Source organism: Asparagus officinalis, chromosome 7 (genome assembly GCF_001876935.1).
Source record: "Asparagus officinalis chromosome 7, Aspof.V1, whole genome shotgun sequence".
In the NCBI taxonomy this organism is placed as follows: Eukaryota; Viridiplantae; Streptophyta; class Magnoliopsida; order Asparagales; family Asparagaceae; genus Asparagus; species Asparagus officinalis.
Genome location: NC_033800.1, coordinates 143889205 through 143912880, shown reverse-complemented (window position 1 = coordinate 143912880; position 23676 = coordinate 143889205). Strand labels below are relative to the sequence as shown.

Genomic DNA, 23676 nt, shown 5'->3' with positions numbered 1-23676 from the left:
CATGCAATACCTCATGCCTATATATAAACCAAGAAATTACACAATTTTTATAGTAACTTTATCTCCTTCAACATGTATGTTTCTTTTTTATTTTCATGATGATTATTCTTTAGAAATATTGTGTATTTGATTTAATGGTGATATTTGTTTTACACTACAATTACTTTTTATGGCACTTTAAATTATTTTAAAATTTTTTCAATTTTCATGCAGAATGTAGAGGATCAAAGATTTGATTGTTGCAGGTTCTCCCATCTATCAAGGTAAATCTTCATGTTTAATATTAATTTAATTTAGATATATTTGATTATATATTTTATTTGATTAAACCGAAATAGAAAATAGATACCTTTCCTCTTCTTTTTTTCTTCTATGCATGCTTTTAATCAGTTTCTGTTTTTGCATAGATTACAACACATTCATACTCATGATTGTTTTTGAAACTCAATCACGTGGTTGCATATCATTTTTTAATTTTTCAAAAACAGTCACGCAAAAGAATCAATTAATGGTCACCAATAACGGAATAACATGAGGATGCTCCAGCTTTCGATTGAGCGATACAATATGCAACAGAGAGGGGCCTTCAGCCCCTCGAGCTCTGGCACTTGGAAAAATAACACACCGCTAATTTACTCTGCAATTTATCAAAATATTTGCTTATTTAATCTTAGAATTAACGAAAAATTATTTCTTTAAGGCAATAATAATAGTGGGAATTTCTGTAGTGCACACCTGGTTCCGCTTAAATCTTTCATAGTTTTAATTAGCCTGTTTAATCATGCAATTATTAGTTAGTCTTATAAGTCACTCTAAATTAGTCTATTAGTTTTCAGTTAAAGAGTTTAACGTAATATTTTATACAATCCTCATGACAACTTACCACGGGAACTAATTTACCCTAACTTATATGAATGGGGAAACTAACTAGCAACTTCAATAATTTAAGATGCTGATCTTGACCAATGAATGAGAAGTTTCAATCTCTCGATAATACATGCAAGCATTCTGTGATAAGACCATGTAGCTAAACAAAAAGGGCCCAAAACTATTATACTTTCTTTCATCCTTGATTTCCACAGGAAGGTGGATTTCCATAGGAAGGTGGATGTACAAGGGGGGAGCACTATTAAGTACTGTATGTTTGAGAGAATTAATTTACCACGTCCTTTAGCTCCAAATTCATCTTTCCTTATATCCGTGATCTGCAGGCAGGAACAAATGTCATACTCTAACAAAGTTACAGTTAAGAAACAGTCATTCTCCAAGAAGACACAATAACACGGCTATATATTTGCAGATTTTTTAATCCACATATTACCGAGATTAATAAAATCTTTAGACATACTCTTTGGCGACTGTGACGCCCCTGGGTTCACACAAGGCTGCAGTCCAAGGTGAAACCAAGAATATCAAACCTGCCATGCACCACACCGTGCAATAACATATTTCACCATCACAATTAACATCTGTCTAGTAGAGTCAACAACTGGTGTGGGTACAAAACAGGCAAAAGATAATACAAGACATACTAATGGAATGATAATAATCACATAAATATCTCATCATCCAACATACAGAAATACATAGTCAAGATCTGAGTAAATAAACTAGAATACTTTACAAGTCTCAAATACAAATGTCCGACAAGAGGAAATAAGGCACACCGCCTTTACAACTTCTAGAATAAGACTCTAAAATACCTAAACAAAAGTCTACTGTGGAACTCCAAAAGAAAATATATCCAAGTAAACAGCTGAAGCTAAAATGCCTCGCCATCAACCTGCGACTCTCCGGGCTCCTGGCTAGTTACCTGAAAGGGGGAGGGACAACGAGCGTCAAAGCGCTAGCGAGTAACATCACAACCAACCCCAAGGGAACATGGCTCGTTGTATAAGAAAATACAGTTATTATATAAGAGATCTAAAAGCATTGATCTTACTATAGAGGGTTTTAGTATTTAGAAATTTACAACACGAGCATAGGTACGTCGAGCGAAATAATCCAAACATGGAAACCCTCATGTATATACCTTATATCTCAAATTTGTAAATCCCTAAATACCAAACCCAAAGTTTAATACAGAAACAATAATAAAGAGAAAACAAATCCGTCTCAGAACATAAACTACTGTGTCCTGTCATAACCAAATAGGTGACATACTCATAGCTTAATAACTGGTCAACAAATGGTTTAAGCGGTAAATATCCAATGCGAGGGCTAAAATGGATTATAGTCCAACACGAGGACTGAGGTGGATTATAGTCCAACACGAGGACTTTAAGGGATTATAGTCCAACACGAGGACTGAGATAATGTAGTTTTGCCTGATACTTGGAACCAAATAGTGAATATCGATAAGATATGAGAAAAGAATACATATAGGCAAATCACACACGTCCCTCAGTGCGTGATTATAAACTTAGTACTCTCAAGTCATCTATCATACACAGATGTATGGCAAAAAATAAAATTTAGTATTATAATCGAGGCAAAACCCCCGAACACTTGAAAAACATACAGCAAAACAATTAGTGCAGGAAACTGGGCGACGGTCGACCGACCCGGTCGACCGCATACGGACACAAGCCTCACTGTTCAGCAGAGATATACTCGGTCGACCGGGTCGGTCGACCGCCAAGACATCGCGGTCGACCGCCGCGGTCGACCGCGCAGAGGTCAGGTGCATTCTGACCTTCTACGCGCCCAGCGGTCGACCGATGCGGTCGACCGCGAGACTGACAGAACCCAGATCTGGGTTTTCTGTCCGCTGAAAACTAAAACAACGATTTTTAAACAAAAACCCAACTTATGGAAGTGTCATGAAGTAGTAAATCGCGAATTTAAACCTTTAAAACTTGTCACAAAGATCCCATATATATATAAACATGATTTACCCATCGTTAGCAATAAAAACAAGGTTTTTTTTACTCCTTTTTAGATATTTTCAGATCTAGATCTTTAAACAGAAAATCATTGGTGAGTTTTAAAAACCAAATTCATACTTTATGTCACAATGATCTATTAGCTATCCAAAATACGAATTTGGCTCAATGAAACCCAATAAAACTCAATTCTTGACATGAAAACAAAAGGGGGTGGGGGTTGGGCGAGAAGTTACTCGCCTTGGGTGTTGACGAAAGCCCTAGATCTGCAGGAGGTTGATTCTCTACACTCCCAATCCAAAATCCCGCTAAAAAATTCTCCAGATCTCCTCCTAAGCACCAAATCCAGCTAGGGTTTGAGATTTGAGAGATGGGGGCTAGGGTTTTGAGCCTGAGGTGAAGAGAGGCTCTCCTGGGTTGAGTTGGTATAAATACTATACTAAATGTCTTGTACGGGGGTTGTTAGACATACTGTTTAGTAACATAGACATATATGTATATGCTTTGTAGTTCATACCACCCTACTAACTAATAGCTGCAACCTTCTATCCCCCCACCCCCCAACTATTGCATTGCAAACAAGATGCAAGAACAAAACAATGTTCTGTCACAAGCTCAAACTGGAATGTTCCTTATTACGTTGTAAAAAAAAGTTCACCCAGAAAGCTACCAACCTTCCACTACAGCTTTAACAAGGTCAGCTAACTACTATTGGTATCTCCATGTAACTTGAGAGGGCTCCATCTCATGCTTACCGCCTGCATTTGCAGGTTCCTACTATTGATATCTCTTAACTTGAGAGGGCTCCTTCTCATGCATCCATGCATGTATGGATATTTTATTCATAAGTTTATTTGTTTTTGTTTGTTTATCCCTGGTCTATGTTTTGGCATAATTTCACAAATTTCTTGCTTTCAGTGAATTGAAAAAAGTTTGAACTATCCGATTGATAACACTTCCAACAAATTTCTTATCTGTATACTCCCCAATAAACTTTATACACCCGATTAATTATAATACTTTAATTATAATAACTTTAAAAACTTTATGCAGATAACACTATTAACAAGATTCTTATCTGTAGACTCTTGAAAACTTTATACACAATATCCCCAACAAACCCGTGAGATTTACTGTTTAAATAATTGTAACACTATTTAAATCCTAATAAAACTCTAATTATGAATATTTTCCTATCACATGCAATACCTCATGCCTATATATAAACTAAGAAATTTCATAATTTTCATAGTAACTTCATCTCCTTCAACGTGTATATTTCTTTTTATTTTCATGATTATTATTATTTTGTATTAAATATTGTATATTTGATTTCATGGTGATACTTGTTTTACACTGCAATGTAGAATTTACAGGATTCAGGATTTGATTGTTGCATGTTCTCCCATCTATCAAGGTAAATCTTCATGTTTGATATTATTTTAATTTAGATTTTTTATTATATATTTTATATTTAGATTTTTTTTTATTATATATATATATATATTTTTTGATTAAATGGAAATAGAAAATAAATACCTTCATCTTTTTTTCTTTGCATGCTTTTATTTAGTCTAACTATTTGCATTGCTCATATATATTCATAAATTAATGGTAATATGACATATGATTTTTCTTTGTAGAAATTTATCTCTGGTTTTTGGATAACATAACTACTATTATATATATATTTGTGTATGTGTATGTATTTATAAGACCATATGAACATTTTTTAAACAGGAGAGAACACTCCAATCCCTAGAATTAAAAAACCAAATATTCTCGGTTGAGTGATGAGCAGAAGAAAGATTACATTCAGACAAGTGCGGATAATAAGAGAAAGCGACAAAGTAATGACTTTGCTGGTAATACTATTAATGACAAACGACAATGTAAAGTTGATCTATTTTGTGGAGCCGTACTACATGCCTATGAGCTTGAAGGTAGGTGTAGATATACTTTATAGTTTATTAAATTGGCCATATAAATTTATAAATTAGATTATTAAATATTTATATTTTGTGCTAGGACAAATACTTCATGAACCAGTATGTTCTTTACTATATAAGCTACGCACTCCAAAATCTTGTGTCTTTTGTGGATCCAAAAAGTTTGAACACGTGCCTCCAATATTTTGCTGTCACAACGGTAAAATCCACCTAGCAGATGTGAATATTCCAAATAAATTATATGTCCTTTATACAATGCAATCACCAGAGGTAATTGAGTTTCGAAACCATACCAGAATGTATAACAGTATTTTCTCATTCACATCATTTGGGGCCAGATTTGATAAAGAGCTAGCATCAAATAGAAAAGGAGTTTTCACATTTAGAGCACAAGGCCAAATATATCATAATCTCACTGCTCTAATTCTAAAGGAAAATAAGCCTTCATACTTTCAGCTTTACTTCTATAATACAGAGAATGAGTTGCAAAACCGTTTGGGAATACTAGACAATGCAAATATGAGTGAAATCACAACTAAGCTTGATGGATATATTGAAAGAAAACCCATATTCAAAGTTTCTTCGCAAATTGAATGATTATCAATCTTTTGAAATATTTAAGATACTAATAAATAGTCACGTTGCACTAGATCAATGTGTTTATAACTCACCAACAGCAGATCAGGTGGCTGCAATCTGGGAGGAAATAATGACAATGCACCATTTGAGAGAGATAGTTGTCCATGCACACTCAGGAGGAAGACATCAAGTGAAACACTATTTTGGCTGTTATGATCCGCTGCAATATCCTTTACTCTTTCCAAATGGAGAGGTTGGATGACATCAAAATATTAAAAAAATGGATAAAAGGGATATCAGAGCTGACAATCAACAAAGAACTATAATACCGACTTCAATAGTCCCACCAACCTTCGCATCTGCAGAAGACATATTTAACAGAGAAAGTGAAGGTAAATTTAAATTCACAATTCTTAGTAATATTATTATATATGACCATAGCTTAACGTCCAAATTTACAGGCGTCAAGGTACCAAAACTCGAAAAAGTCTCATGCCGAGATTATTATATCATAAGCTCCAGATAAGAGACTCTCGACAATCTATTTTACTTACATCAGCTGGTCATTTATTCCATCAATATGCTATTGATATGTTCATAAAGCTTGAAACAACAAGACTTAATTAATTTAGAAATAAACAAACAGAAATTAGAGCAGAGTTATTCCAAGGTATTGTTGACAGTGTAGCTGCAGGGGAAGCAAATGCATGCCAAGTGGGCAAGAGAATAATGCTTCCATCATCATTCATAGGTGGTCCTAGAGATATGTGTCGTAGATACCTTGATGCAATGTCATTAGTACAACGCTTTGGAAAGCCAGATCTTTTTATAACAATGATATGTAATCCAGAATGGGAAGAGATCACTGAGCAACTATATCCAGGTCAGACCCATAATAACAGGCCAGATCTGACCTCAAGGATATTTCGAGCAAAGCTCCAAGACTTGAAAGATCAACTCTTTAAAAAGGAGATATTTGGAAAAGTTGCCGCACATGTTCACGTGATTGAGTTTCAAAAAAGAGGTCTACCATATGCACATATCTTAATAATTCTTATTGGAGATCACAAGATCATATTATCAGATCAGTATGATAAGTATGTATCTACAGAAATTTCATACCCATCCAAACACCCGATCCTCTATGAATTGGTTAAAAAACATGTGATAAACGGACCTTGTGGGGTGTTGAACATAAAATTACACATTCATATTATGAATTGGTAAAAAAATATATTATAAGGGATTTTCATGCAAACTTATTATTATTTTTGTATGCTTATGTGATTGCTTTCATCACATAAAATTACACATTCATATTTAACTGTTTCTTATCATTAATTATTGTCTAAGGATATGATCATGCATTTATAATATGTTTGTGGTCCTTTCATCAAGTTACCATTGTGTTGAATATTATCTTATTCATTTCTTTGAAGGATTGGATTGTTTTGGTGTGCTGTGGTTAGAATATTGTTAATCATTTAATATAACTTGAGATAATTTTGAATACTTTTGCTAGGAGTTCGTTTATTAAAATTTAGTGCTGCTGGGTAAAATTTGTGGATTTTTTCTTTGTGTGAATTCTTAAAGGTTTTTTAAATTGGGGATAGAATAGGATTGATTCGGTGTTATGTGGTTAAGGCAACTTGATCGGTATGCTTAGATAGAGATAATTATGTTGCATATTATTCTTTGGAAATTTGTTCATTTTTTGTTGGAGATTGTTCAGTGAAGTTTAGTTCTATAAATAGCACCTATTTGCATTCTTCCTATTGATTTTTGTAACGTTTTTTTTCCCTTTTAGGGTTTTTATATATGCTCACAACTACTGAATTTTATCTTAATAAGTTTTATGATCCTGCATTTATGATATATTAGTAGTCCCTTCATCAACTTACCAATGTGTTCAATATTATCTTTGGTATTATTGTGATGAACTATTTCTTAGTTTAGCATTTTATTTTATTTCTCCCCCCTTACTTTGATATCCGGAAATTTCTTTACTATTTTTTCCCCTAATATATACCAAGACCACGTTTAACGCATTATACATTTAGAAAAGTATAATACACCTATGTGTTAGGTCTCATGTTTAATGTAAGAAAATATTATTGCTATAACTATAGTTTATAACGACAATTACAATATCCCAGTTAGGTATATTCATTCCAGTTTATCTTAAAAAACCAATACATTTATTTTTATTAATATTAATATATTCCAATAAAATACAAATAAATCTAATAATTCAATTTTATATATTTGAAACTCAAGATGAATCTAACTTATTTAAAATAATAAAATAAATATAAAAGAAAAAATATTTTAACATTTTACCACGTGCATTGCACGTGCATATAAACTAGTTCAATCAAAATACATCCCATGAGAATTCCTTTTCCCACAAGGATCCTACCTTCTCCCTCTATAAATATGCCTTCGCTCCCAAAATCAAAACCCTAACGAAAACCCCCTCTTTCTTCTTCTCCGACTCAATCCCCTTCCTCAATTCCAATGGAAACCCTAGGAGCACCCAGCGACCCGATCTCCATCTCTCTCCACGCAGTCTCCCTCTCGATCGAACTCGATTCCATCTCAAACCTAATCAACACCCCACGCTTCGCCCAAACAAGGCAATACCTCGAATCCTCAATCCACGACGGCACAAATCCCGACGGTGACCCCAACTTCTTCGTCGCCGTCAGCGCTCTATCGATCGAAATCGGCAACGAAATTTACCAACTCTTCGAATCCGCTCGCGAAATCTACCAGTTGAAATTCCTTGAGCTCGGATGGGTCGTCAGTAGCGAGGAGGACTTTTTTTCAGCCGTAAAGCAGATCGAGACCGAGACAGATCCGACCCGGGTCGATCTGAACAGCATTTCCCCCCCGGTGTGGATGCCTAGGGTTGTAGAGGGCTCTATCGAGGAACAAGAGCGCCCTGCCTGAGGAGAAAACAGCGAGAGTGCTCGAAAGTATTAAAATGACAAAAAAAATCGTGGGTTGAGAATTTTAGTCACAACGAAATTATTTAATAACGGATCAAAACAATAAAAAATGGCCAAAAGTTGTGGGTTATATCTCATGATATCTTTAACTTTAGTCTCAACCAAATTATTTGGCAACTGGTTGAAACAATTAAAAATGGCCAAAAATCATATGAGTTATAGGTTTTAAAATCGTGAATTTTAGCTTCCGTTAAATTATTTGTTAATGGGTCGAAGTGACTAAAAATGAAAAAAATTTGTCAGTTACAAGCCCATGAAATCATGAACTTAAAAATGACCAAAAATCATGGGTCATATAGCTCATGAAATCGTGAATTTTGAATACGGTAAAATTTTTTCCAATGAGTCGAAACGACTAGAAAAGATCTAAAATCATGGGTCATAGCTCACGAAATCATAAATTTTGATCTCTGCGAATTTATTTTTTAATGAATCGAAATAACTAAAAGGGTATTTTCATGGAAACTACCTTATAAGTTTAAAAAATATATGGAAACCACCTTGTAAGTTTTATTTTTATAGAAACCACCTTGTAAGTAGTACTGCTTTGCGAAGTACCACTTTTGGTCAAAATCTATTCAATTAATAACCCAACTACCAAATTTGCCCCCATTATTGCCACGTGACTTGCACGTGTTTCCCATCAAAACCCAACCCTTAACTAGGGTTTAACCCCTCAACAAATTTTTTTAATAGCCGTTTGTTGGTTCTCTTCTTTATTTCTCCCCTCTTTCAACCTGATAAAAACCCTAAATCTAAAGATAGATGAAGATGAATCATTGAGGGTGACAAACTTTGGTGCTTTGAATTGAATAGAAACTTATTGTTTCATTGATTTTCCCTCTCAATTGTAGAGAAATATCTGAGGTCTCCATTTCATCTGAAATTGCTATGGGTTCTTCTCATAGTCACGCCAGATCTATGGAGGTCCACTGCAAATGCAACATGAGAGCTTCTTTATTGACATCAAGGACAGAATTTAACCCAGGTAGGAGATTTTTCAGCTGCCACTATTTTAATCCATCTGATTTCTTTAAAAAGTATGATTTTTTCAAATGGTATGATGGGGAGATTAATAGTAGGGCAGAAGATTTGTTGAACAAGATTATGACTGAAAATAAGAGATTGAAGGTTGAGATTCATTGCGTGAGAAAGAAGGTTGAGCAGATAGAAGAAGAAAGAGATGTGTTGGAAACGAACAATAAATCACTGAAGCGGGAAAATCTTAGATTGAAGGGGAAAATCCGAATGAGGAGAAAGAGATTCTCATGTTGTATTTTTTGCTTCCATTGTAGTTGTTTTAGATGTAATATTTGTGTTTGTACTTGGTGAGAAAACAAATCATGTAGCTTTGAATTAGTTAGCAATATTGGCTTGTATTCTGATGAGAAATGCAAATCCCAACTGATGTAACAAAGAATGTAATGAATAATGTTTCAAACTTAGTGCTTGTTATCTCTCATTGTCAATGCCTAAATGAATAGTGATAATGGAGTATACTATTCCACTCGTGTTATATGTTTCTATTTGAAAGTACACCACATTGCTGATTACTCATCTACATACATAGACATGTTCTAAGACCAAGCATGACCATACATGCAAGCACAAAATCCTAGACATGACACATATGGATATATACTACATTTTCCAAGCATGATACACACACACACACACACACACACACACATATATATATATATATCAGTAAAACATGTACCAATCTCACACATGATACATATATTAGTAACATGGATCAATCTCAGATATAAAACGTCAGACATGATACATACATTAGGAAAATGCGGACAACTCATATCTAAGTGAAACCAATAGAATAATTATTCTTAATTAGGAGTAGATTGCAATGACTGATTCAAAAATTTTGAAGCATGGGCATGTTTCAACAGAAAAACGTGCATCTAAAAATATAACGTACAATTTCCAAATAACTACAAGAGAAAACAAGTTTTGCATTGAAAGTATATTATACAAGATAATCTCACTTGACTATTATCTTATAGAAAAAAATGAATTATGGACATGCACTGAAGGAGGATAATGTATAATAGAGGAGCTTGCTCAACTATCATCATAACAAGTCAATGACAAAAGAAATGAAAGGAAGGGAAATGTTGCATATTTTATAACCATAATATATTGGATAACCTCACCCTCTTTGTAATTCTTGTACCTCCTCTACTAGAGCTTCACTTCTATATGTATATACCTTTTTTTCTTTTTTTTTGTTTGGTGTAGTAGTTAGCCCAACCGAGACCCCTATATATAGTCATGGCCTTGGTTGGTTTTATATTTTTTTTATCCTTATCATGATGATTCACCTTGGACACCTCATGATCATCATAATTCCTCATGATGATTCAACTGGATACCTCATGGTAAAAAAATTACTTGGGTGAGCTAAGCATTCAATCCTCTAGATATTTTGAGTTGCACCATCCTCTTTTTTTTTATTTAATAAAAAGAACCTTATTTGTAGTTATATATTAGATTATCGTAAAATAATAATGGCTATAATAAAAAAATTTCTTGCAGTATTAATTTGGGTCATATGTCTTCTAGCTATTCATGTAGAGTCGCAACGTGCTATTTTGTGAAGAATAACTAGATGTGGTGTTACATTTCATGTATGCCAAGATTTACTATTTTGTGAGCTATAACCCATGATTTTTATCATTTTTAGTCATTTTCACCCACTGGTAAATAAATATGTGGTAGCTAAAATTCATGATTTCATGAGTTATAATTCACTATTATTAACTAGTTTTAATCGTTTCAACCCATTGGGAAATAGTTTCACGGTGGATAAAATTCACAATTTTATGAGTTAGAACTCATAATATTTTATGGTTTTTAGTTATTTCAACTCATTGGTAAAAAATTTCATGGCGATCAAAATTCACGATTTTATGAGCTATGACCCATAATTTTTTGTTTTTTTTATTCGACCCTTTGGCATATAAATTCCAAAGAACAAAATTCATGATTTTGTAGGCCATATATAACCCACAAGTTTTGGTCATTTTAAGACATTTCAACTCGTTGCCAATAATTTCATGTTGCCCAAAATTAAAGATTTCATGAGCTGTAACCTATAATTTTTGGCTATTTTTGGTCATTTCGATGTATTGTCAAGTAATTCGCTGAAGCCAAACTTCTCGATTTTGTCAACTATAACCAATGATTTTTTGCCATGTTTAGTCATTTCGACCAATAGAGAAATAATTTTACAAAGGCCAAATTTCACGATTTCATGAGCTATAACACATGGGCTTTGGCCATTTTTAGTCATTTTGACCTATTAGCTAATAATTTTGTTGTGGCCAAAATTTAAAACTTTGTGTGCTACAACCCATGATATTTTGCCATTTTTTTGTTGTTTTAACCTTATGACCAATAAGTTCTAAGAGTTCAAAATTTATGATTTCATAAGCTATAACTCATAACTTTTGGTCATTTTAGTTGTTTTGACTCGTTGACAAGTAAATTTGTTGAGTTCAAAATTTACGAATTCATGAGCTACAATGTATTATTTTCCCATTTTTTATTCATTTCTATAATTTGGTAAATAATTCCGCAGAGATCAAACTTTACTATTTCATAAGCTATCACCCATGTTTTTTTTTAATTTTTAATCATTTTGGTCAATTGCTAAATAGTTTCATGGTGGAAAAATTTATGATTTTGTGAGCTATGACTAATGATTTTTTTCCTTTTTGGCAAGTTAACTCATTGTTTAATAGTTTTGTGGATGATAAAATTTACAATTTCATGAGCTAGAATACGTAACTTTTAGCCATTTTTATTTATCTTAATCTGTTGATAAATAGTTTTATGGTAGACAAAATTTACTATTCACAAGCTATATCCCAAGTTTTTTTTTGCCATTTTTGGTTGTTTTAGCACGTTGGCAAAAAACTTTACGGATGCCAAAATTCACGATTTCTTGAGCAACAACCCAAGATTTTTGGTCATGTTTAGTCATCTTAACTCATTGACAAATAATTTCACGGTAACAAAATTAATGCTTTTATGAGCTATAATCCATTATTTTTGAAATTTTTTGTCATTTCGATCTACTATCAAAAAAATTTGTGGAGACAAAAATACACGATTTTGGGAGCAATAACTCATGATTTTTTTGGTTATTTTTAGTCATTTCAAGCTAATTGTCAAATAATTTCATGTAAGCCAAACTTCACAATTTTGTGGGTTATGTCCCATGATTTTCAACCATTTTTAGTCATTTTGACGCATTGGCAAATAATTTTGCAGAAGCTAAACTTCACGATTTTCTAAGCTAGAACCCATAGTTTTTTGGCAAATTTTAGTCCTCTCGACCCATTAAAAAATAATTTTATAGAGTTCAAAAGTTATGTTTTCATGACCCATTATTATTAGCCATTTTTAATCATTTTGACTCATTGGCAAATACTTTCTCGGTGGACAAAATGTATGATTCATGAGCTATAACACATGATTATTGGCAATTTTTAGTTGTTTTGACCCATTGGCAAATAGTTTTGAGATGCCAAAATTCACAATTATGATCTATAACTCGCAATTTTTGGCCATTTTTTTATTTGACCCATTAACACATAATTCCACGAAGAAAAAAATTATGATTTCATAGGCTATAACTCACAAATTTTGGCCATTTTTAGTTGTTTCAACCCATTAGCGAAAGATTTTGTGGAGGCTAAAATTTATAAATTCATGGACAATAACCTATGTTTTTTTGCTATTTTTAGTCATTTTTATGGCAAATAATTTTATGGAGACTAAAATTTGCAAATTCATGAGTTATAGTAATCAATTTTGCCCATTTTTAGTCATTTTGACATATTATAAAATTACTACACTGAGATAAAAATTCACAGTTTCATGAGCTAGGCTACATTTTTGACTATTTTTTGTCATTTAAACACACCGGTAAATATATTCACGAAGGACAAAATATTCAATTACATGAGCTATAACCCACGATATTTGGTAGTTTTTAGTTGTTACGACCCATTAGCATATACTTTCATGTAGGGCAAAATTTATGATTTCATGGGCTATAGCCCAATATTTATGTCATTTTTAGTCATTTCGACCTGTTGTTAAATAATTTTTCGGAGGATAAGTTTTCGTGAGCTTCCCATGATTACACTTTTTTGTTCAACCCATTGACACATAATTCCGTGGAGAATAAATTTAGTGGAGAGAGAAGTTCATGATTTCATGAGCTATATAATCTATGTTTTTTTTGGTAATTTTTAGTTATTTTGAGCTGTTGGCAATAATTTTACGGAGGTCACAATTCACGATTTCATAAGATATATATAACCCATAAGTTTTAGCCAATTTTAGTCATTTCAACCCAATGGCATATATGTTCATGGAGGCCAAAATTTATGATTTCACGAGCTATAATCCACGATTTTTAGCCATTTTGTGTCATTTCGAGCTATGGTCAAATAATTTAGGGTGGCCAAAATTAATGATTCTGCAAACTATAACCCAAGATTTTTGACTATTTTTAGTCATATCGATCCTTGTCAAATAATTTCACGGAGGCCAAACTTTACATTTTCATCATAACCCATGATTATATTGGACGTTTTACTCGTTTCGAACTAGTGTTAAATAATTTAGCGGAGTCATACTTTACGATTTTAGTAGCACTAACCCATGATTTTTAGCTATTTTTAGTTGTTTCGATCCTTTAAAAATAATTTCATAAAGACCATAATTAATAAATTCACGAGTTATAGCCCACGGTTTTTGGCCATTTCTATCCATTTTGACTCATTCATAAACAATTATGTAGAGAGCGAAGTTCACGATTTTGTGAGCTATAACTTACGATTTGCGGCCATTTTTAGTCATCTCGACTGGTTTGTATAAAATTACATAGAGGCCAAATTGGATGATTTCGTGAGCTATAACACACAATTTGTGAGAATTTTAAGTCGTTTAGGCTTGTTGGCATATAAGTTCATGGAGACCAAAATTCATAATTTTTTGAGCAATGACCCACAATTTTTCGCTCTTTGTCATTTTTAACCAATGGTAAATAATTCTGCAGAGGCCAAGATTCAAGATTTTGTAAACTATAACACATGCTTTTTGGTCATGTTTAGTTGACCTGTTGTCAAATATTTTCACATTAGTCAAAATAAAAGATTTCATGAGATGTAACCCTTGATTTTTGACCATTTTTTTTCATTTTAACCCTTTGCAAATAATTTTATTAAACCAAAAACTTACGATTTTGTCAGCTATAAACCATAATTTTTGGTCATTTTCAGTCATTTTGACCTATTGTTTTGTAGTGGCCAAAATTTATGATTTCATTGGCTATAGCTCATTAGTTTTGGTCATTTTCATTCGTTTTGACCCATTTGGAAGTAACTTTAACGTAGCCACAATTAATGATTTGATGATCTATAACCCATGATTTTTGATACTTCTCAATCAATTTCCAGTAATTGTCAAATAATCTTGCAGATGCCAAAATTTATAAATTTATGAGCTATTACCTACAAACTTTTGTCAATTTTAGTCATTTCGACTTGTGGTCAAATAATTATCATGTTTAAAATTCACAATTTTATGAACTATAAATCACGATTTTCGGTCATTTTTAATCATTTTGACTCCTTAGCAAATGATTTCATGGATTTCAAGTTTTACAATTGCATGAGCTAACCCATGATTTTGGGCCATTTCTAGTCTTTTTGACGAATTGGAAAATAATTTTGCGAAGGCCAAAATTTAGGATATCATGAGTTATAACCTATGATTTTGGCCATCTTTTCACATTGTGGGCCATTAAAAAATAATTTCACGGTGATCAAAATTCTTGATTTCATGAGCTATAACCCATAATTTTTTATCACGTTCAATTTGTTGACCCTATAGTTTTGATGATGATTTGACAAACAATTTATTACTAATAAGTTTTTCTAGTGTTTTGTGTTTATGTTCTCTTTTCAGGTATTTCAACACGCGTCAATAAAGCGTTAAAGATTCAAGTTCATCTGCGTGGATTTACCTAGGTATTTGTTTAGTTTTCTTATATATATTGTATGATAATATCTAAGCTCAATATATATACACTTAACACGATTTTTGACGTTTTCTATCATATAGATGATTCAAAACTGCCCAAAACCTGTCATTTTACCCATATCAGTTTTCGGTCGACCGATACGGTCGACCGACGGTCGTCTGTTTTCTGAGAAATTTTTAAGTGTTTTCCGGTCGACCGGAATTTCCGTCGGTCGACCGAAATTTCCATTCGGTCGACCGAAATTTACGTCGGTCGATCGCCAGCTTTAAAACTTGTTTTCTCAGGTTTTTGAACTAATCGGTCGACCGTATCGGTCGACCGACGAGTTGACAAACTGAGCCTAACGGCTAGTTTTTCAAATGGGCTTTTTGGTCTTTCACCTATTTCTAGCTGTTGTATTGGGTGCTATATATACCCTATTGCTGCTCTTCTTCTCAAATCAATCAAGAAAATCCAAGTTTACTGTTTAGCAAGATATTAATCACGTTTAAGAGCTGTTTAAGAAGTGTTTCGTTAATCTGTTTTCAAGAGAAAGTTTTCTACAACAAGAAGAGGCTCTCATATTCCATTGGGATCATATTCTTCAGCTCCTCTTGTTCATTGAGAAGTTTTTCTAAACTCTTTCCATATAGCTTACTATTTCACTTTCATTTGATTAGCTATATTCATTAAGTTATTTATTGGTTTTGATTCACTATTATCACACACACTTATTGAGCTTTATATTCTCATATTATATTGTGGGTTGTGGTGTGGGATTTAGTGAGTGTGAGCTTCATTGTGTTCTCACTTGTTAATTGAGAACAAATCATTGTATTTAACTTTTATTTGTGAGAATCACTTGTAATACACTTGTACACCGAGAGAAGTGTGAGGAGAGAGAGACGGGGTCAAATCCAATAGGAGTGGCGTCGATTGACGAACCTAGGGAGAGGTTGTAATCGAGCACTTGAGGAGGAGGACACGGGCTAGATTCCTACACTTAGTGTGTAAAGTGTGATTGTTGAGTGATTGTGTAGTGTGAGAGTTTTCGGTGAACTTGTAAACCGAGTGTGTAGAAGTTCCGGCTTCCAAACCGGATTGTGATAGTGGATATCTCCTCGAGGTGAGGAGCGGGGACGTAGGTCGTGGGGACCGAACCTCGTAAACATATCGTGTGTTTGTGTTTTGCTTGTCTCATATTTTATTTGTGCATATTTTTATTGTTCTTATTGTTCATATCCATCTCTTGCAAGAACATATTGATCTATATATTTTTAATTAGCTTTTAATTGGAATTAGATTAGCATAAGACCCTAATCACCCCCCCTTTAGGGTCTAACAATTGGTATCAGAGCTTGGTGCTCTTTGATTTAAGGACTAACCGCCTTGAGTTAAAGATCCAAGTTATATTATTAGTGCTAATCTAATTTTGATTATTGTGCCTCTTGCATTTCCTCTCTATGGATATGAATGATTCATCTTGCTCAGGATATGCTATTAGTATTTCTCCTCGTTTGGATACTTTTCCCTATGCTCAATGGCGTATTAGATTTAAACTTTTCGTTCAATCTAATCAATTTGATCTATGGAAAATTATTGAGGATGCTTATGTTGTTCATATTTTGGAAAAATCAAAATGGTGTGACAATGACAAAAGATTGTTTAACATGAATAAGCTTTTGTTAGGATTTTTGATTAGCGCTTTTCACTCATCATTTTCTAACAAACTTGCTAATTTTGATAGTGCTTATGCTTTATGGAAACTTATTGAAGCACATGAAGGAAAATTGGAGGCTATTCAAGAAGCGTTGGAAAATCCCGCTTTGAGCTCTAAGGAAGCCTCATCCCCATGTACAATACCACTAGGTAATAACCCTAGTGAGGTATGCGATAACGATGATACTATTACTTTTGATGAACTTGCTCTTGAGTTTGAAAAATTACACAATAGCTATATTGATGTAAAAAGTAAGTATGTTAATATAAAATCTATTCATGAAACACTAGCTACTAAGTTTAATTTTATTGCAAATGAAAATATAATTCTTAAAGAATGCAATGAAAATTTGAAAATTGAAAATGCTAGTTTGCTTCATGAAAAACGTGATGCTATGTTAGAAGTAGATAAGTTAAAATCTATGATGAGTAATCTTGTTTATCCTACTTCTAGTAGCAATACTTGTATGCACAATGATGAGTTGAATCAAATGAGAAAAAGAATATCTACCTTAGATTCAACACTAAATACTTGTATTGCTAATAATAAAAAGCTTATGGACTTATGTGCAAAGGTTAATGTTAATTCTTCCAAGAAACCTATTCACTATGCACATATGTATGACAAAATTCACAAATGTTCTATTTGCGGTCTTAAAGGCCATTTAGCTCAATTTTGTCATAATGCACCAAAAATTGACAAGCCTATGCATGATTGTGCATCCCATCAAGCTTCATCATCACATACTCATGTACACACACATAGTGTAAATCATAAACATGCTTATGTGTACAAATGTGATTATTGTGGTCGTGTTGGTCATTTGGCCATGTTTTGTTTCGATTTGAAAAGAAATTCTCGTTTGCAAAATAATTACAAAGGAAAATCTATTTTTGCAAATGAACCACGTGCATTCTATTTCGGTCAACGTAAACCATTTAAACCTCTACATTGCACAAATTGCAATCGTATGGGTCACGTTTACAATTTTTGCTTTGATCGTGTTGGTGCACAAAATACGCCCAAACGGGTTCATAACCCTAGGGCCTTGGATTTAAATGATAGGGGTCATGTCCCAAGTTCTAGTGGTACCAAAATGATTTGGGTACCAAAAAGATTTATATAGTATTTTTTAACGATTTGTTTTGTTTTTGTTTTGAATAATTTTTTTTTGGCTTGGAATGAAAAATTATATTCCTAATGTTAAAAATAAATTATTTGTATGTTTTTATAATTAAAAACACTTATATATACCTTATAAAACCTTCAATATTCTATAAAACATATTTCTAAAAGGTTTATATTGTAAAAACTCTCAAAACATATTTCCAAAATCACCTTTGCTGCACATTCTCTTTCGGTCGACCGACCCGGTCGACCGACGGTTATCTGTAAGCATTCCGGTCGACCGCGCCGGTCGACCGAAATTGAATCTCTACAGCAGCAAGGTTTTCGATTTACTGGGTTTTGGTTTTATTATTGGGTATTTGTTTTGACCCGAACTCTACATCACCCTTGATCTATCATCCACTCAAATCTCTACCGCTGGTTCCTCTCTCAAAACACCCGACCCTTCTTCTTCCTCCCTTTCTGAAATCGCAACCTAGGGTTTCAGTATTCGGTCGCCCGTTTTTTTTTTTTGGGTTTTGGCATCAGTCGATCTCTACCAAGTGTTTGCTAGGTAATGATCTCCCACTTATCCATTTAATTCCATTTCATTGCTCTAGTACCTGCTTCTCTTTTCTAGGGTTTATCTTTTAGAGAAATTTGTTAATTTTTCGTTTGTATTTACAGGAATATTGACAAATTTCCTCTATCTTATCTAAGCCCTAGCTAATCATGCCTCCCAAGCCCCCCAAAAAGAGGTCTAAACCCGAATCTAGTTCCTCCTCTGCAAAAGCCTCACATTATGAGGATTATCTGTTGTTTAAACCTCTTGTTAGGAAATATAGGGAACTGTGTAAACTGAAGATTCTCCCAACTAGGTATATCAAATATCCTGAACTGGTCATCTATAACACTCAGTCTATTCTTCAAAATGTTGGGTTGGATAAATTGCTTGATGAAAGTCTTAAAGTTCCTTATTATCCATTTCTTGTTTATCTGTTTTATGCGAACCTGTCCACAACATCTTCTGCTGATGGTAGTTTAACCATTACATCATCAGTGAAAAATGTTGAAATTACCTTCTCTGCCAACGAACTTGCGGGGATTCTTAATATCCCAACAAGTGACGTTCATCTCATGTCTGTTGATGTTGGTAATCCAGATGTTAACCCACTCATGTTTAAGCCCGGATGCTCATATCCTATGAACAACAATTCACTTAATCCTATTGCTAGACTCATTGCCCGAATTGTTGCTCAAAATTTGATTCCTAAGACTGGAAGTTTTGATCACTTCGCCTCTGACAAGATTAATGCTGTTTATGCCATCTTTGCTAAAATCAAAGTTGATTGGGCTACTATCTTTATCAATAACATAGCATCAAAACATACCAAGTTTCTACCGTTTGGTTCCTTTTTCACTCTCATCTTTCAACATTTCAATGTTGACCTCACTAATGAACCTAAGGTTGAATCCACAAGAGATTTCTTTGATAAAGTTTCACTTTCCAGAATGCAAATATCTCTTGACTCCACTCCTAAACTATCTTCTCACTCCCGTTCTAGAGCCTCGACCTCTTCCACTTCTTCCACTTCTGAGATTTGTGACCGTCTTGATCGCCTTGAGACTCGTGTCACATCTATTCAGAAGGATGTTAGGACTATTCTTTCATACCAGCGTCAGTCTCTCGGGATCCCTTCTAATTCTGAGTCTGATTCTGGTGAGGATTCTGCTGATGGCTCAGATGGTGATGGTGGTGGTGATGATGACGGTGATGGTGATGATGGTGGAGATGGTGATGGTGATGATGTTGGAGGAGATGATGACTGATTGAGTTTCTTCATGTGATGTTTTCTATTTTTTGTTTTTTGACGCCTTCTTCTGGATTGTAAAACTTGATAACTCTGTTTTTATTTGAGTGTAATAACTCTATGATGCTTTGTGGAACAACTATGTATGGTTTTGTGTGACGTTTTATGTATGACTTGCTATCTCGTGAACAAACCTATATTTATGCAAAAATATGTTGCTTCTAATGCCTATATGATGTTCTTTGTGGCTTATTATGTTCAGGTTATTTCTTTTATGAATCAATGCCTATATAAAATAACTTTCATGTTTTTGGTGTGTAGCAAATAGTTGCTTATCATAAGTTGCCTATATGATGTTTAAGTTTTGTATTTTCATGCACATCTATGATGCCTAAATGATGATTTGTAATTTGCTTAAGCTAGTTTATCATTTCATGATCAATGCATGATTAAGACAATAACCATGTTTTGTTTCTTGCATGGTTATTATGCATAAGTTTGATGGATAGTTGTCGGTTTAGCTCCTGTATATATGCTCTATTGATGTCATCTAGTCTATTTGACAGGGGGAGTTTTTGACATAAATTTCTTTATTTTTCTTATCTATGCTTATAAGCAGGGGGAGCATTGCTCCTATCTTTCATTTTCCCTCTTTTTGATGTTGTCAAAGGGGGAGAAAATACCACATATAATAGCTTACAAATTAATTCTGTTATATATGATCATGTGTGTTTTATATATATGGTCATGTATGATTTATTCTTGTTTTGGGTTATATGTGGATTATCAGTGTATACTTTACATTCATGTATAAATTGTTTGCCATCATCAAAAAGGGGGAGATTGTTGACCCTATAGTTTTGATGATGATTTGACAAACAATTTATTACTAATAAGTTTTCTAGTGTTTTGTGTTTATGTTCTCTTTTCAGGTATTTCAACACAGCGTTAAAGATTCAAGTTCATCTGCGTGGGTTTTCTTAGGTATATGATCAGTTTTCTTACATATATAGTATGATAATATCTAAGCTCAATATATATACACTTAACACGATTTTTGACGTTTTCTATCATATAGATGATTTTTCATTAAACGTTGTTAAAATATCTTTATCTCTTGTTTACAGCTCTCTCATACTTTATTATATACATATAATATATGCACAATATATATATGAATATTTACAAGTCCTATATCAACTTTCACTTTCATAAAAATAATACAGGTTTTCCAAGCATTTTTCAAAACCAGGTAGTTTTCACAAACGAAATTTGTTTTTTCAAAAATTCCTTTTCAAACATGTTCATTTCATCATTTATAAACTTTCCCCAAAGTTTCACTATTTTTGGATATGAATTGATATTTTTAACGAATTTCCAAAAACTGCCCAAAACCTGTTTTCTGCCCATGTCAGATTTCGGTCGACCGATACGGTCGACCGACGGTAGTCTGTTTTCTGAGAATTTCTTTGAGTATTTTCCGGTCGACCGGAATTTCCGTCGGTCGACCGAAATTTCCATTCGGTCGACCGAAATTTGCGTCGGTCGACCGCCAGCTTCAAAACATGTTTTCTCACGTTTTTTGAACTAATCGGTCGACCGTACCGGTCGACCGACGAGTTGACAAACTGAGCCTAACAGCTAGTTTTTCAAATGGGTTTTTTGGTCTTTCACCTATTTCTAGCTGTTGTATTGGGTGCTATATATACCCTATTGCTGCTCTTCTTCTCTATCAATCAAGAAATCCAAGTTTACTGTTTAGCAAGATATTAATCACGTTTAAGAGCTGTTTAAGAAGTGTTTCGTTAATCTGTTTTCAAGAGAAAGTTTTCTACAACAAGAAGAGGCTCTCATATTCCATTGGGATCATATTCTTCAGCTCCTCTTGTTCATTGAGAAGTTTTTCTAAACTCTTTCCATATAGCTTACTATTTCACTTTCATTTGATTAGCTATATTCATTAAATTATTTATTGAGTTTTATTCACTGTTATCACACACACTTATTGAGCTTGATATTTCCATATTATATATTGTGGGTTGTGGGGTGTGATTTAGTGAGTGTGAGCTTCATTGTGTTCTCACTTGTTAATTGAGAACAAATCATTGTATTTAACATTTATTTGTAAGAATCACTTGTAATACACTTGTACACCGAGAGAAGTGTGAGGAGAGAGAGACGGGGTCAAATCCAATAGGAGTGGCGTCGATTGACGAACCTAGGGAGAGGTTGTAATCGAGCACTTGAGGAGGAGGACACGGGCTAGATTCCTACACTTAGTGTGTGAAGTGTGATTGTTGAGTGATTGTGTAGTGTGAGAGTTTTCGGTGAGCTTGTAAACCGAGTGTGTAGAAGTTCCGGCTTCCAAACCGGATTGTGATAGTGGATATCTCCTCGAGGTGAGGAGCGGGGACGTAGGTCGTGGGGACCGAACCTCGTAAACATATCGTGTGTTTGTGTTTTGCTTGTCTCATATTTTATTTGTGCATATTCTTATTGTTCATATCCATCTCTTGCAAGAACATATTGATCTATATATTTTTAATTAGCTTTTAATTGGAATTAGATTAGCATAAGACCCTAATCACCCCCCTTTAGGGTCTAACACAATTATTTTAACCAATTGACAAATATTTTTTCAGAGTTCAAAGTTTACAATTTTCATGAGCTATAATGCACGAGTTTTAGCTATTCTAATTCATTTTGACTCATTAGTAATTAATTTTGTCAAGTCCAAAATTCACATTTTCATGAACTAGCCCACGATTTTTGGTATTTTTTCATTTTGACCCATTGGCAAATAAATTTGTGTAGATTGGACTTCACGATTTCATAAGTTATACGGTATGAATTTTTATCATATTTAGTCATTGTGACCCATTGTCAAATATTTTCACGATGGTCAAAATTCACAATTTCCTAAGCTATAACCGATGATTTTTGGTCATTTTAAGTCATTCAAATTCACAATTTCCTAAGCTATAACTGATGATTTTTGGTCAATTTAAGTCATTCAAATTTCACGATTTCATGAACTATAACCCATAATTTTTGGCCATGTTTTGTAGTTTTGATCTGTTAGTTTCATGGTGGCCAAAATTTAGTATTCCATGATCTAGAACTCATGATTTTTAGACATTATTAGCTATTTCAACACATCTCCAAATAATCTTAAGGAGACAAAAAATCACGATTTTGCGAGCTATAAGCGATGATTTTGAACCATTTTTAGTCATTTCGGTCCATTATCAAATAATTTCGCAAAGACAAAAATTCAAATCGCATGAGCTATAACCATTGATTTTTGGTTATTTTTAGTCATTTTCACTTGTTGTCAAATAATTTCACAAATGCCAAAATTCACTATTTCATAGACCATAACTAAAATTTTGTCATTTTTAGCCATTTCAATCCATTGACAAATAATTTCTCAATGGCCAAAATTTATAGGTTTCTCGAGCTATAATCCATGACCTTTGACCAGTTATAGTTGTTTTGACCCATTGATAAATACTTTCGCAGAGACCAAAAATTTCTCATTACATGAGTTATAA

At 33.5% G+C, this 23676-nt stretch overlaps 1 long non-coding RNA gene across 1 annotated transcript; it reads left to right on the top strand.

The window, feature by feature from the left end:
• On the top strand, positions 220-9823 carry LOC109849859. The gene is made up of 3 exons (XR_002249250.1): positions 220-263; positions 4253-4302; positions 9279-9823. It is a non-coding gene; the product is annotated as an uncharacterized LOC109849859 (long non-coding RNA).